This window comes from Ursus maritimus, unplaced genomic scaffold, assembly GCF_017311325.1.
Source record: "Ursus maritimus isolate PB19 unplaced genomic scaffold, ASM1731132v1 scaffold_6, whole genome shotgun sequence".
Taxonomy (NCBI): Eukaryota; Metazoa; Chordata; class Mammalia; order Carnivora; family Ursidae; genus Ursus; species Ursus maritimus.
In genome coordinates, this window is record NW_024426774.1 from 56222277 (window position 1) to 56239432 (window position 17156).

At 37.6% G+C, this 17156-nt stretch overlaps 1 protein-coding gene across 2 annotated transcripts in view; it reads left to right on the forward strand.

Annotated features, from left to right (window-relative positions):
* Nucleotides 1-109: 109 nt before the first annotated feature.
* The window catches only part of LOC103671314 (WD repeat containing planar cell polarity effector), a 416159-nt gene continuing 399112 nt past the window's right edge, over nucleotides 110-17156 (forward strand). The window contains exon 1 of one of the 2 annotated variants that reach the window (XM_040623423.1): nucleotides 110-292. The gene's annotated coding sequence lies outside the window, so the exon portion shown is untranslated. The other variant, XM_040623422.1, reaches the window with a different exon arrangement.

Sequence of the window (17156 nt, forward strand, 5' to 3'; positions counted from 1 at the left end):
CGCACTCTCCAACGCATTTCCTTCAAGTGTTGAACTACACTTCCCGAGCTCAGAGGGTCTACTCACGCCCTTCTCCCTGCGCTCTTCGCCGATTGCAAAGTAGTCCCTGAGGGCGGGCCGCTGTGATTGGAGGACAGCGATGAGCGGACGATTCGTGCTTAGGGGGAAGGACCCGTCTGTTGGCGCCCAGTAATTGGTGGGAGGGGAGGCATGTGGAACTCGAAGGAGGAGATACAGACCCTTTAGCTACATCACCCAGTCGTGCGCAAGTGAGACTCGTCTTACTCTGAGGGTAAGCGTGGGAGGTAAAGAGACCTTCCGCTGCGTAAAATCGGCTCGACCCGGAAACAGAGTCTTTTTAAAAACTAGTCACACTCTGGAGGGGCGGGAGAAATTGACGTGTCGCAAAGACTGGAAGGCTTCGCGAGTTGCTAAGCGACGAGGCGGGAGAGCGCGCGCGCATGCACGGGCCGCTGGGGTGTACCTGAGGGATTTGTGGCTGTCGCAGCTCCGAGACAGAAGAGCCCCAGCGAGCGCGCCGCGCCCTGCCAGGTCCTCCTTCCCTAGTTGCCAGGGGACCCTCCGCTCTGGGCAGTGTCCGGTGACGAGCTGAGCAGCTTGCGGGGACGCCCCTCTGAAGCGGCCAGGGGCCGCGCGTCTTCCCCACTCCAGCGGCAGGTAAGCCCCGGCCCGGGGGCAAGGGGTTTTCGGTTAACCTTAGGGTCCGTAGTGCGGTGGTGCGCGGTCCCGCGTTGCTTTTATCTACCCAGGTGCTGACCGTCTGGGCGGGTGCCCCCAGGCTCGCCGGTCCCTACTCAGCGCTGTTAGGGCAATAGCATTCTGGAAGGTGTAGTGCCCTGAAGTTCTCGCCCCCTCTCTTCTGAAAGATGCAGCTCTTTCAAAGTTAAATAAAAAATAGCGCTTGCCTTGGGGGAAATGAAATGAGCCCTTCCCTTCCTGGAGCTCACAGTTCACGGATCTAACTTTTCCTTAAGTACTCCGTGAATGTCGACAGTTTTGCCCATTCGTTTTTGGAAATTGGCTGCTTTATCAACCATCTTGACCTTCAAATTAGCCAAACGTGCATTTCTAAGTAAAGTGTGGCAGCTGTGTGGAAGACACTGGTTGTTTCAGGCAGAATCTCACCTGGTAAGACAGCTTAAGAGGTTTTCATATAAAATTAATGCTGCCCAAGAGAGTTGTAGTGCTCCTCGAAACCTTGTTTGATGTGCATATTGAAAGGAAGATGTGGTGTTCTGGAATAGCATATGCATAAAGAAAATGAGTGCATTATCTATATAAGATAACATTGCTGTAACTTCTAGTTTTTCTCTATCACTGGTAATTGAACGCCAAGTGGTACCTTTCAGTTTTACTCTCTTCAATTTGGAGCGTTCCCAAAGTATTTATCATAACTGAATGATTCTGTCTTCCTTGGATCACTTTATTCACTTGTTATTCATATACTTCTCTGGTTTTCCTCTTATGTCGCTGGTTGCCCCTTTTCAATTTTCCTCGCGCATTGTTTTTTACTTTTGAAGACAAATGGTTGTTTTTGCCAGGAAGCAAAGGTAGGAGGTAAAACCACATTTGCAGTGTTGTAGTAGGGTTTGGGTTGGCAGTAAGACAATTTGCAACCATAGATGCTTTAAGTACCTGATTTTTTTTTTAAAGATGCTAGAACTGTATTACTCAAGACTGTAGCTATGAATCATGTGGCTTTTAAATTTAAATTAATTAAAATTAAATAACAATAAAAATTCAGTTCCTCGGTCTTACCTGTATTTCAGGTGTTCGATAACCACATGGGACAGAATATCAAACATTTTCATTATCACAGAAAGTTCTTTTGCACAGCTGCTAGAACTTAGTGGAAGCGAGGCATCACCCAGAGCAGGCACAGCTGTAACATATCTTTGTGGGGGCGTTTCTTTTGCCCCTGGGTATACAATGGGGTGCATAGCTATTTGTGATACTGACTTCACAGGAAGAGTACTGTCAGAGGCAAGAAAGAAACCCAATTCTAGTCTTGACCATTGCTTTTGTTTTTTGGAAGAACTTACTTTAACAGTCTTGGTGTGTCTGTTTGAATGAATGTTTCCAAACATTGCATTGTCCTGGATCTTGAGCGAGACTTTGTATCAGCGAGCCCAGAAAGGTTTGAGAAAGCAGAAGTCATTGCCTGGGTGATACCACAAAACACCTCTCTGCTGCTCTCTACTTTTTGGAATACCTGTGTTCCTGCCACATTCTAAATAGATGGAAGAGCATGTAACACATACAGAAGCTTGAAATAGAACAGTAGGTTCAATAGAATAGTAGGTTCGGACCTTACCAATAATGGGGATTAGGAGGGAAAGGAGCCTAGTTGGGGTATCTGTATACTGTAACGTGTAACAAGAAGTCCGTGTTCTTATGTGCTTCTAATGAATTGTCTTATGTTTTGTTTGGATATATTTGTTTTCTTTATCTCTTTTAGGAGTTTTTCCTATTAAATATCTAGCTGGTTTTATAATTTTTAATATTTTCAGTTTGGATGAAACAAACATGCTTTTTGTAAATAAAATTTCACTACATTTGTCATTTCTAAGGAAGGGGAAAAAAGAGGAATGTAACTGGACCTTGGCCTAAGGGTGCTTTAAATGTATGGGTGGGTGGAGAAAATATTGGGTATTCATTTTATTATTCAACTGTACCAACCACCCAGTTTAACAAAGAATATTACCAGTCTCTTCTCAGAGATCTTATGTTGACACACATGCAGATATACTCACTCTTGTGTGTATAGATACATTTTGTAATTATAAAAAAAAGTCACATGAGTTGTTAAATAATAAATCAACTAATGCTTTTTCTTATCCCCTACTAACTAGATATTATGGAAATTTGTTTTATCTTACTGCTGATGGCTTTAAATATAAAAATACTGGTGTATAAGCACAGACATATCTACATTTTTACATAAATATGTCCAAAAACATATAATTATGCCCATGTTTGAAGAAATTAAGATCCAAAAAGACTGCAGTGGATCAATTTATGGCTCATAAGAGGTGAGGAAGAGTGGGAAGAGCTAGACCTTGGATAGTATATAGAAATATGGCAGAGCAGGGACAGGAGAGTAGGCCAAAAAGAAAGCAATTGAATGTGAAGAATTAATACTGAAGTGAGAGGGAGGAAAAAAAAAATCTCACCAAGCACATTCGTGTTTTATATCTTATACATTAGCCAGCCTACTTGCTATTGCTAAAACATGTCCTTTGGTTTTCTGCCTCCATATTTTATATGTACTTTTTCCTTAACTGGAGTCGTATCCTCTGTTTCTGCCTGTTAAAAATCCATTCCACCAGGCTCTTCATAAATGCTTTGGCCATGATGAAGCCTTTCTCCCCCCACCCTTTAAAAAAAAAAAGTATTACAGAAACTTTAAAACATAAACAAATGAGATAGTGGTATAATTTTCTCAGTCCATCATCCAGCTTTAACAATTATTAACAGTTTGCCAGTCTTTTTAAATATGCCTTCTTGCTTCTCCCCTCCCCTAACATTTTCAAACATACAGAAAAGCTGCACAGTGAATAACCCTTTATAGTAGTCTGAGTTTAGTCAGGAGACAGATCTCTACTGGTTATTTGAAAATTTAATATGATGAAATGTTACCTAGAACAAGGAGTGGTGGTTTTCTAAAAGGCATAAAAGAGCTCTGGGTCTAAGGGTCCCAGAAGTAGCAGATGTTAAAGAGCAGCTAATATTTCTAGGATGAGAAAGAAGGAGAGGGCCCTTTTCCCCAGAGCTTGTATGCAGACCTGTTCAGAAAAGACATGTGTCCTATTGCTACATGGTCTAGAAAAGTGCCCACTGTCAGTGGGGAATCTGGAACCATGGCCACAGCTGGAACTTGTCTCCTCAGCAAGGCTTTTGGGCTCTCATGCCGAATAATAATGATGATGGTGATGGAGGCCTGAATTCAGAGGGGAAGTATCTCTTTGCTGCTGTCACATTATAGGGTCACTCCATTGCCTTTTCTTTTCTTTTCTTTCTTTCTTCTTTTTCTTTTAAAGATTGATTATTTATTTATTTATTTATTTATTTATTTGACAGAGAGAGACAGCCAGAGAGAGGGAACACAAGCAGGGGAGTAGGAGAGGAAGAAGCAGGTTCCCAGCGGAGGTGCCTGATGTGGGGCTCGATCCCATAACGCCGGGATCACGCCCTGAGCCGAAGGCAGATGCTTAACGACTGAGCCACCCAGGCGCCCCTCCATTGCCCTTTCTAAAACTGACAAAGGAAAAAATGTTTCTAGTGTCACAAAGCAGGATAAAGAAAAGTAAATTTGGAGTGGAGGGATAGTAAATTGATAACTGGCACACCGCTATACCCACCACCTAATTTCTACAGTTGTTAAGCATTTTGTTATATTTACTTTATCATGTATCTATACATCTCTCCATCCACATGAAGCCTTTTTTGATACCTAAGTCTGATGATCACTCTTTGTTTTAAAATTCTGAGTTTTAAAATTATCTGCAAAACTAATCTGGTGGGGAAAAAAATCACTAATAGTAGTTCCCTCTAGGTGGAAGTTGGGGTAGAAATTGATTGTGAATAGGCAAGAAGGAACTTTTTAGGTGACAGTAATGTTCTATATTTTGATAGGGGTTTGGATTACAGAGATGTAAGCATTTGTAAAATCTGCAATTGAGACACTTAAGGTTGTACTTTTCATATTTGTAAATTTCCTCTAAAAAACTAAAAATTATTAAGCTCCAGCTAATGATAAGTATGCTGAAGTATTTAGGTGTGAAACATACTTATGCCTGCAACTTTCTTTGAAATGCATTAAGGGCGCCTGGCTGGCTCAGTGGGTGGAGCATGTGACTCTTGATCTTGGGATTGTGAGTTCGAGCCCCAAGTTGGGTGTAGAGATTACTTAAAAATAAAATCTAAAAAAAAAGATAGATTGATGGTTGTATAGAGGGATGAATAGCTATGTCCACAAAAATATTAAAATACAGATAAAGCAAATATAGTTACAGGAAATGCTGTAGCAAAATGTTATAGAATTTAGGTGATATTCACTGTGCAAGGCTCTCAACTTTTCTGTATCGGTTATTAGACTGATAATTTCTTTGAGTTCAGAGACTGCATCTTATACATCTAAGTATGCCTCATAGAGCACGACATGTTGTCTTCCTCACAACAGGTACAAGAGAAATATCTTTAAAATTGTTGTGGAAGCTGGAAGACTAATAATCGTGGCTTAAGGAAACTAATCAGTTTCAAACTTCTGTAGCTAAGCAGAAATTTTGTAAGTGCAAATTATTTTGGAAAATGATTAGAAGAACTTGTGAAATACTGAACATATCTGAAATTTCACAGATGTAATTTGATATTTTAATAAAAATTTATATATTATCAATTTTTGGTAAATAGCTTATTTATTTGAGTCCCAAATCATTTAGCTAAATGATCAGGCTTAACCTATAGACAGAATTAAGAACAGTTTTGATTATAAAATATGTATGTTGGAAAATTATTATTATTATTTTTTAAAGATTTTATTTATTTATTTGACAGAGATAGAGACAGCCAGCAAGAGAGGGAACACAAGCAGGGGGAGTGGGAGAGGAAGAAGCAGGCTCACAGTGGAGGAGCCTGATGTGGGTCTCGATCCCATAACGCCGGGATCACGCCCTGAGCCGAAGGCAGACACTTAACCGCTGTGCCACCCAGGCGCCCCTGGAAAATTATTTTTTATTTCAATATGAGGTATTTAGTATCTAGTATGCTTGGTTTACCTGGGGAATATAATTGTCTCCATACTACTGAGAACTGTAGTTGGAGGCCAGAAAATGGGCATATGTTACTCTTACCTGTTTCATAATCTTGCTGCAGGCTGAAGGATTTATGTTACAAAATGCTTATTTTAAGATAGAAAGTTGCAAACTGTTCCCAAAAGATGGGGTTGACTGGGTAAGGATGTCTCTCCATAACATTGTTTCTAAATCTAAGTTCCCTATTCCCTTTTTACATTTTAGTGTCTTAGTTTCCAAGTCTGGTTTTGTAATATCCTCTTATATATGGCTAAATTTAATTGTAAAGAATCGTGGCACATAGGAATTCAGTTATTTGTAGATCAGTTTAATATATAGCGCCTGGAAATGAATCAGGTTTTCATGATTTACAGCTGGGATTTGTCAGGTGATGTCTTCTTGGTCTAATTCATATAAAAAGGACTCAAAATTAAGGGAGGTGTTACTTTCCTAGGCCTTCATAAATTTAATCATATTGGTTTACATTTTACAAAAAACATAGTGAATATGTATAATATTACATATGTATAATCCTGAGGTAGAGTGAATATTATTCTCATTTTATAATTTAAGAAACTCAATTTCAAAGGTTGTGATTTGTTCAAGTTCTTCTAGCCATGTCTAGAAAACTAAGATCTTCTTACATTAAGAAAACAAACTACATATCCCCTTGTATATTTAAAAAATGAACGTTTAAAATGTATCGTGTTTATACAGTTGTAATTTCCGATGTATTATGAGTATTACATTTTTTTTTTTTACATTGGATCATTCTTTTGGAAACGTGCAGTGGAATCTGAATATCCTCCTACCCTCATCCACTTAAAAAATAGGTAAATATCTCTTCTTTGACAGTCAAAAGTTGAGGTTTCTATACATCGCTAATCTCAAACTTCCAATACACTTCACTGACATAATTTTATCTTACTTTAATGTATTTTAATGCTAAAAAGTCTTTTTATGATCATACTGTCAGTTTTTATCACAAAATATGAATGTAAATTGAAACTAAGTTTTTTTGTCATTTGTGGCTGTAAGTATAATAAACCTTTTATCGTTCAGTTCTTAATAGCATATAATTTATCAAAACAAACGTTACAAATTTAGATACTTATTAAAAATTAAAAGTAAAAATCTAGTGGAGTGTATCTCAATGGATGGGACTTTTCCCTGATTAATTTATATACATGTGGATGAATATTACTTGTGGTTAGAATGAGACTGGATTCTGTTTCAAATTTATTCCTGTTTTCCAGAGTTATAGATGTAAATGCTTAGAAACGTATTCACATAAATAAGAAAATAGGAATTATCTGAACTACTTCCATGTTATTTGCAAAGCGAATTCACATGGTGGTCTGTTATCAGAAATTGTTTTCAATGATGTAACTCATTTAGGCCATTTCTTTAATTTGGCTGAAAAAAAAGATTGAAAACCACCTGACTTCCAAAAGGATTTATTACCCATTAGTCATTGAAAGCTTTACTAAAATTTGCCTAAAACTATACAGTCCCTCTTTGATTTAGAGTTACCTTGATTAATTCAATGTGCTCTCAAAGTGTTGGGAAAAATTGGAATAAGATTTCATTATGATCTACTCCAAACAATATTTTTAATTAAATGCTTTCTTCTTACCATATGCTTTAAATATGTTTAAATATGTCAGAGCCTTGAGGTTGTTTATTTGCTTGTTGAATTTTCAATTTTGGATAAAATAATGCCATGTAACTTAATTGGTGAAGCCCAGTCAAGTAGGATTGACTCATTTAAAAAAAATATGACTTCATTTTAAATTAATGTGTTAATACCCATTTTGCAGAATACCATAAAAACCACTGAGAAATAAATTATGGTATGCATTTGAAAGAGATTGTTAAACCAATAAAGTCAAGGTTAGAATGATGCAGAGATAAAATATTGTTTAAAATGACTTATTAAAATCACAATAATGCTATTTCTCATTGCTTAATTTATAATAAGTGATATAAAGTGGGCCTAAAATGATAAATGATTTATGAAGTGAGGAATATGATAAAAGGTATGGTATTCCTTTAGTAAATGGGTATCAAAGGTTTGGAGCTGCAGAGTACTTAAGAATCACGTACACAAATTAGACGTAAATACAGAAATTTTGTTACACTTTTTACATCTCAACCAATCACTTCACAATCAGACTTTTACAATATATTTAATGTAGAAAGAAAGTGAATTACTAAAAACGAGTTGGTCTGGCAACTAGCATATAATTTTACATTTTGGTAATAGAAACTAGAAAATAACATTTTCTAAGATCAAGATTGACTGTAATTGGAATAAATATTTCATTATGTAATTTGCTTAAAAAATGTGGTTTGCAGTAAGTTCCTACCAAAGATTGGGCATAGAGTGCCAGGATGGCTCTTGGCGTGGCGCATAGCATGCTACCTCTGGCTCTCCCACTTTCCTCATTCTCTCTGGGAGCAAAACAGATTGATCTCCTTTTCTCTTATAGAGTAGATGTGTATTATTCTCCAAACCTAGCTTCTAAGTTTATCGAAAATTTCTCCCATGATCCTACTACATGAATTCTACTAAGTGCTAAGAGGAAAAGGTTTTCACCTGTTATTATTCTTAAAATATCATGATTTCTGTCCTTGGTTTATAGAGAATTTTTGAAGGGAGAGTTTTCAAAACCAGAAATCTCACTGCAGTCCTACAGCGGAGTAGGACATCTCCATACTCTAAGTAGGCCATAGACACGTATACCTCCCGCCGCCAATTTCCAGTCCAAATACACACAAAGTCAGCTCTATGGTAGTTCATGGGCCCTGTTCTCTTTACAGTTTGTTCCTCTCTAAGTCAGATTAAGGAACACATTAGCACTGATTAGTTTATAAATTACCTTTCACAGGTAATGTAATATGTTGCAAGAGAGGATTTTTGTTCTGGTGGGTGTATTACCACATTTCCAATTATACTAATAATAAGGTTGTCTTCTTTACTTTCTTGAAGAACCATCTCTGGTAATAATTAATATAAAGTAGCATAATATGTCATTGCAATTTCCTTGTGAATTTGAATCTTCAGGTGGTTTCTGAATTCCTCGTTAGCATTCACTTTTGTTAAGGCAACAGACAATAGAGCATTAATCTGTTATGTTAGATTTGGAGATGTTTTTAACGTTTTTTTTTTTTTTTTTCCAGCTCAGCATTATTTAGGTAATGTTTAATTCAAATGACAGAAAATATTTGAAATACCATTCTAACATCCAACAGACCTATTGAAGGAGCATTAAGTTTCCTATCCCTAAAATTGAATGTTGGCTCTTGATACTCTGGGTATTTTGGAGCTTATAGGATTTTATACTTACACAGTATGAAATTATTTAACCTTATTAATTTCATTTATAGCGCATATAAAGTTGATATGATTCGGGTTAAAAATCATTCATTTTAATGCTTTCTTTAATGAACTACAATTAAAGTTCTTTTTATAACAATTTTGTTATAATCTGATTCCATTTCTTTGAAACCAGCAAAGTAATATTTAGGGAGTAATCTTAAGATACCTTTGCTTAAGGTTGGTTTAAGTATCTGCATGTTTAGAAATACGTGTTTTACATACCATCTGTGTAATTAATAAAGAGCCATGGTAGAGAATAGTGTAATTAAGAACAGGATCTTTTATTTTTAAATTTTTATTACTTTTCTATTTTTTAAAAATTTTATTTCTTTGAGAGAACGAGAGAGTACAAGGTGGGGGAGGAGCAGAGGGAGAAGCAGGCTCCCCACTGAACAGATCCCAGGACCCTGGGATCATGACCAAGCCTAAGGCAGACGCTTAACTAACTGAGCCTCCCAGGCACCCCAAAAACAGAATTTTTTAAAAAGCAAGATTAAGTCTTGTGAAATAAATCAGAGACCAAATTATTATAACTTTTTTTTTTTTTACTATGGTAAAATACACGTAAGATTTACCATCTTAGATATTTTTAAGTATACAGTTCAGTGGTATTAAATATCTTCATAATTTTTGGCAACCATCTTCATCATCCATCCCCATAACACTTTTCATCTTGTAAAGCTGAAATTCTATACCTATTAAACAATAACTCTTCATTTCCCCCTCGCCCCCCGGGCCCATGGTAACCCCTATTACAATTTCTGTCTTCGTGATTTTTGACTACTCCAAGTACCCCCACGTAAGTGGAATCACATAGTTTTTTGGCTTTTTGTTACTGGTTTATCTCACTAAGCTAATGTCCTTGAGGTTCATCCATGTTGTAGCATGTTGCAGAATTTTCTTCTTTTTAAAGGTGGGCTAATATACCACTCACTGTATGTGTATGCCACATTGTGCTTATCCATTCATTAGTTGATGGCCACATGAGTTGCTTCCATGTTTTAGCTATTGTGAATAGTGTTACCATGAACATGGGTGTACAAATACCTTTTTGAGACCCTTTTAATTCTTTTAGGTAAATACTCAGAAGTGGAATTGCTGGATCGTATGGTAATTGTTTTTTAATTTTTCAAGAAATCACCGTTTTGCTTTCCATTTACAGCTGTTCCATTTTATATTCCTACCAACATTGAGTGAGGGTTCTGATTTCTTCACATCCTTGCCAATGTATATTTTCTGTTTTTTTGATAGTAGCCATCTTAGTGGGTATGAGATTATACTTCATTGTAGTTGTGATTTGCATTTCCCTAATGAGTAGATATTTGAGCATCTTTTCATGTGCTTATTGACCATTCATATATTTTCTTTGGAGAAATGTCTAGTAAAGACTTTGCCCGTTTTTGAATTGGATTTTTTTTAAGATCTTTTTAAGTAATCTTAATTCCCAGTGTGGGCCTCAAACTCACAACCCCAAGACGAAGAGTCACATGTTCTACCAGCTTAGCCAGCCAGGTACCCTGTTTGTTTTTGGTTTTGTCGAGCTTTAGAATTTATAGATTCTAGATGGTAATCTCTTACCAGGTATATGATTTGCAAATATTTTCACACGTCTTGTGCATTGCCATTTACTCTGTGAATAGTGTCTCTTTTTTTCTTAGTAGTTTTTTTCTTATAACCTTTTTCAGGTAAGTGTGGATATTATATCATCTTTAATACAAAATTAAAATTACACCAGTGGTAGTTTCTCAAAGGTTATTTGCAAAATAGAACCCGAAAAAATATCATTGAATATTTCCTACTCAATTACGTAAAAAATCTATAGTCATTTCTTGCACATTAAATGGCTCTGGTACCAATGCATGACTTTTTAGGTAGTTCATTGTTTCACTAGGGATAGTGAGTGTCTTTTGATGCATAAGATTTTAACATTTTCATGTCCCATTTGTCTGGTTTTTTTTTTTTTTTTTTTTTTTTTTTTTTTTTTTTTTTGTTACTTGGACCTGGTTTCATACCTAAGAAATCATCACCAAATCTAATGTCATGAAGTTTTGTCCTATATATTCTTTTAAGAATTTTATTGTCGGGGTACCTGGGTGGCTGGCTCAGTCAGTTAAATGTCTGCCTTCAGCTCAGGTCATGATCCCGGGTTCCTGGGATTGAGTCCCATATCAGGCTCCCTGCCCTGTGGGGAGTGTGTTCCTCCCTCTCTCTCTGCCTCTCCCTGGCTTATGCTCTCTTTCACTCATTCTCTCAAGTACACAAATAAAATATTAAAAAAAAAGAATTTTATTGTTGCACATCTTACACTTAGGTCCTTGATCTGTTTTGAGTAATTTTTATATGTGATGTTAGGTAAGGGTCCAGCTTCATTTTTTTGCCTGTGCATATCCAGTTTTGCCAGCATCATTTGTTGAAAAGACTCCTTTTCCCATTGAATGGTCTTAGCACCCCTGTCAAAAGTCGTTTGACCATATATGTCAGGGTTTATTTCTGGGCTTTCTGTTCTATTCCATTGGTCTATATATCTGTCTTTATGCCAATACCACACTGTTTTAATTACTGTAGCTTTGTAGTAAGTAAGAAGTGTGAGGCTTCCAGTTTTGTGTGCTCTCTCTCTCCAATCATTTTGGCTCTTTGGAGTCCCTAGAGATTGCATATGAATTTTCAGGTGAGTTTTTCTGTTTTGGCACAGTACGTCATTGGGATTGCATTGAACCTGAGCTTGCTTTGGAATGTATTGACGTTTTAACTAAAGTCTTCCAGTCTGTGAACATGGGATGTGTTCCCATTTACTTATGTTGTCTTTAATTTCTTTCAGCAGTGTTTCATAGTTTTCATTGAATAAGTCTTTCACCTCCTTGGTTAAGTTAATTCCTAAGTATTTTATTGTTTTTGATGCTGTTGTAAATGGAATTGATTTTATAATTTCCTTTTCAGATTGTTCATTGTTGATGTATACAAATGCAACTGATGTTTGTTGACTTTGGTTTTTTTTTATATTAAAAGTTCACTTGATTTATTTTTTTAATTTTTTATTATGTTATGTTAGTCACCATACAGTATATCCTTAGTTTTTGATGTAATGTTCATTGATTCGTTATTTGCATATAACACCCAGTGCACCATGCAATATGTGCCCTCCTTAATACCCGTCACCGGTCTATCCTAATCCCCCACACCCCTTCCCCTCTGAAGCCCTCAGTTTGTTTCCCAGAGTCCACAGTCTCTCATGGTTCATTCCTCTTTCTGTTTACCCCCCCTTCATTCTTCCCTTCCTTCTCCTGCCGATCTTCTTATTTCTTATGTTCCATTATGAGTGAAACCATATGATAATTGTCTTTGTCAGCTTGACTTATTTCATTTAGCATAATCTCCTCCAGTCCTGTCCATGTTGCTGCAGATGTTGGGTAATTGTTCTTTCTGATGGCGGATTAATATTCCATTGTATATATGGACCACATCTTCTTAATGCAGTCATCTGTTGAAGGGCATCTCGGCTCCTTCCACAATTTAGTTATTGTGGACAATGCTGCTATGAACATTGGGGTGCATATGTCCCTTCTCTTCACTATGTCTTTATTGTTGGGGTAAATACCCAGTAGTGCAATTGCTGGATCATACGGTAGTTTGATTTTTAACTTTTTAAGGGACCTCCACACTGTTTTCCAAAGTGGCTGTACCAACTTGCATTCCCACCAACAGTGTAGGAGCTCAGTGTGGTTTTGATTTGAATTTCCTTGATGGCTAACGATTTTGAACATTTTTTCATGTGTCTGTTAGCCATTTGTCTGTCTTCATTGGAAAAGTGTCTGTTCATATCTTCTGCCTAATTTGATTATTTGTTTCCAGTGTATTGAATTTGAGAAGGTCTTTGTAGATCTTGGATACCAGTCCTTTATCTGTAGTGTCATTTGCAAATATCTTCTCCCATTCCGTGGGCTGCCTCTTAGTTTTTCTGACTGTTTCCTTGGATGTGCAGAAACTTTTAATCTTGATGAAGTCCCATAAATTCATTTTATCTTTTGTTTCTCTTGCCTTTGGGGATGTGTCATGAAAAAGGTTGCTTTGGCCGATGTCGTAGAGGTTGCTGCCTATGTTCTCCTCTAGAATTTTGATGGATTCCTGTCTCACATCGAGGTCTTTCATCCATTTGGAGTTTATTTTTGTGTATGGTGTGAGAGAGTAGTCAAGTTTCATTCTTTTGCATGTAGCTGTCCAGTTTTCCCAGCACCATTTATTGAAGAGACTGTCTTTTTCCCACCGGATGTTTTTTCCTGCTTTATCAAATATTAGTTGCCCAAAGAGCCGAGGGTCCATTTCTGGGCTCTCTATTCTGTTCCATTGGTCTATGTGTCTGTTTTTGTGCCAGTACCATGCTGTCTTTGTGATCACAGCTTTGTAGTACAGCTCGAAATCCGGCATTGTGATGCCCCCAGCTTTGTTTTTCCTTTTCAACAGTTCCTTGGCGATTCGGGGCCTTTTCTGGTTCCATACAAATTTAAGGACTGTTTGTTCCAGTTCTTTGAAAAATGTCCTTGGTATTTTGATCGGGATAGCATTGAAAGTGTAGATTGCTCTGGGTAGCATGGACATTTTAACTATGTTAATTCTTCCGATTCATGAGCATGGAATATTTTTCCATCTTTTTGTGTCTTCCTCAATGTCTTTCAAGAGTGATTTATAGTTTCTAGAATATAGGTCCTTTACGTCTCTGGTTAAGTTAATTCCAAGGTAACGTATGGTTTTTGGTGCTATTGTAAATGGGATGGATTCCCTAATTTCTCTTTCTTCAGTCTCATTGTTCGTGTATAGAAATGCAACTGATTTCTGAGCATTGATTTTGTATCCTGCCACGTTACTGAATTGCTCTATAACTTCTAATAGTTTGGGAGTGGATTCTTTTGGGTTTTCCATATAGAGTATCATGTCATCTGTGAAGAGAGACAGTTTGACTTCTTCTTTGCCGATTTGGATACCTTTTATCCCTTTTTGTTGTCTGATTGCTGTTGCAAGGACTTCTAGTACTATGTTGAATAATAATGGCGAGAGTGGGCATCCTTGTCGTGTTCCTGATCTTACGGGGAAGGCTTTCAGCTTTTCCCCATTGAGAATAATATTCACTGTAGGCGTTTCATAGATGGTTTTTATGAAATTGCGGAATGTACCCTCTATCCCTACACTCTGAAGGGTTTTAATCAGGAAAGGATGCTGTATTTTGTCAAATGCTTTTTCTGCATCAATTGAGAGGATCATATGGTTCTTGACTCTTTTCTTGTTGATATGATGTATCACGCTGATTGATTTGCGAATGTTGAACCACGCTTGCATCCCAGGGATGAATCCCACTTGGTCATGATGGATAATCCTTTTAATGTACTGTTGGATCCTGTTAGCTAGGATCTTGTTGAGAATTTTGGCATCCATATTCATCAGGGAAATCGGTCTGTAACACTCCTTTCCGATTGGGTTTTGCCTGGTTTGGGGATCAAGGTAATACTGGCCTCATAGAATGAGTTTGGTAGTTTTCCTTCTGTTTCTATTTTTTGAAATAGCTTTAGGAGAATAGGTATTATTTCTTCTTTGAATGTTTGGTAGAATTCCCTGATCACCTGCTTCTCATGCGTGGGTTAGGCCTATTCTTCTGTTCCAGCTCCAGCTTCTTGAGGTGAGAATATAAAAACTGCATTTTAGATTTTTCTATTCTTTTGAGTGAGGCTCAGATGGCTTTGTATTTTCCCCTTAGGATCACCTTTGCAGTGTCACATAGGTTTTGGACTGATGTGTTTTCATTCTCATTGGTCTCCATAAATTGTTTAAATTGATTTTTAATTTCCTGGTTTAGCCAATCATTCTTAGCAGGATGGTTCTTAGATTGTAAGTGTTTGGGTTTCTTCCAAATTTTTCCCTGTGATTGAGTTCCAATTTCAAAGCGTTGTCGTCTGAGGATATGCAGGGAGTAATTTCAGTCTTTTGGTATTGGTTGAGACCTGTTTTGTGACCCAGTATATGGTCTATTCTGGAGAAAGTTCCATGTGTATTTGAAAAGAATGAGTATTCTGTTGTTCTGGGGTGTAGTGTTCTGTGTATATCTATGAGGTCCATCTGGTCCAGTATGTCATTCAAAGCTCTTGTTTCTTTGTTGATTTTCTGCTTAGCTGATCTGTCTATTGCTGAGAGTGAAGTGTTGAGGTCCCCTACTATTAACGTATTATTATCTATATGTCTTTTTATTCTGGTTAAGAGTTGGCTTGTGTATCTAGCTGCTCCCCTGTTGGGGACATAGATATTTATAATTGTCATATCCACTTGTTGGATACATCCTTTCAGAATAATATAGTGTCCTTCTATATCTCTAACTACAGTCTTTAGTTTAAAATCTAATCTGTCTGATATGAGAATTGCTCCCCCAGGTTTCTTTTGAGGTCCATTGGCATGAAAAATGGTTTTCCATCCCTTCACTTTTAATCTGGAAATATCTTTAGGTTCAGAATGAGTCTCTTGTAGGCAGCAAATGGATGGGTCATGTGTTTCTATCCAATCTGCAACCCTGTGGCATTATGGTAACATTTAGCCCATTCACATTGAGAGTGATTATTGAGAGATATGATTTTAATGATGTCATGTTGCCTGTGAAGTCTTTGTTTCTATAGATTGTAAATTTCTGTTCTCTATCACTCTTGGGGCCTTTTTATTTTTATAGCATCCCCCTTAATATCTCATGTAGGGCTGATTTGGTGATAACGAATTTGGTCAGTTTTTGCTGATCCTGGAAGGTCCTTATCTTAACATGAATTCTGAATGACAGCCTTGCTGGATAAAGGATCCTTGGCTGCATGTTCTTCTCAGAGATCTGAAAATATGCTGCCAACCCTTCCTAGCCTGCCATGTCTCTGTAGACAGGTCTGACATTATTCTGATATTTTAACCTCTATACGTAAGGATTTTCTTCCCCCTGGCCGCTTTCAAAACTGTATGCTTGGATCTAATATTCGCGAAATGCACTATGACATGGTGTGGTGTAGGTCTGTGGTCATTGACCTTGAGAGGCGTCCTCTCTGCCTCTTGAACATGAATGCTTGTTTCCTTTGTCAGATTAGGGAAGTTCTCAGCTACAATTTGTTCAAATAGCTCTTCTAGACCTCTCTTTTTCTCCACCCCCTTGGGGATGCCGATGATTCTGACATTGGAATGTTTCAATGAATCAGTAATCTCCCGTAGTATACATTCTTGAGATTGGATTTTTTTGAGCCGTGTTTCTGTTTTAACTTTCTCTTCCACCATCCCGTCCTCCAATTCACTAATTTGTTCTTCTGCCTCATTTACCCTGGCTGTCATAGCGACTAGTTTAGACTGCAGTTGATTCATAGCATTTTTAATTTCTGCGAGAGTCACTCTCATTTCTGCCCTTAGAGATTCTATGTTCTTGTTAATATTTTTGTTAATATTTTTTTGCAGCCTACACATCATCTTGACCATTGTTACTCTGAACTCCATTTCTGACAATTTGGTTATATCCACATCCATCAGTTCTGTGGCAGAGGCCACAGACTCATTATCTTTTCTTTGCTGGGGGGGATTTCTCCTTCTCGTCATTCTGATGAGGAGAGGTTGTGGTGATGCCCAGAGCCCAAATTATTGACCAGGACCCATGCAGTGTGCACTTGTTTTATAGGGATCTTAGGGATGTGGGCTTCTTGATTTTTCAGCCTGCCTTTTGGGGGAGGAGCCTGCTGCCTGATATTCAGGCAACCCTGTTTGTCCCCTGCGAGGGGGGATGGGGATGGGCACAATGTGAGCCGGTCTTTCCAGGCTTTTGTTCTCTGGCGGCTTTCCCTGGTGGTTTTCTGTGACTCTTCTGAGAGTCAGAGAAGCAGTGACTGTATCCTAGCCTCTGTCTCAGAACAGAGAGATCGCAGTCCGCTCTCCACTGAGCTCTCCTGGCCACTTTTTTTTTTTTTTTT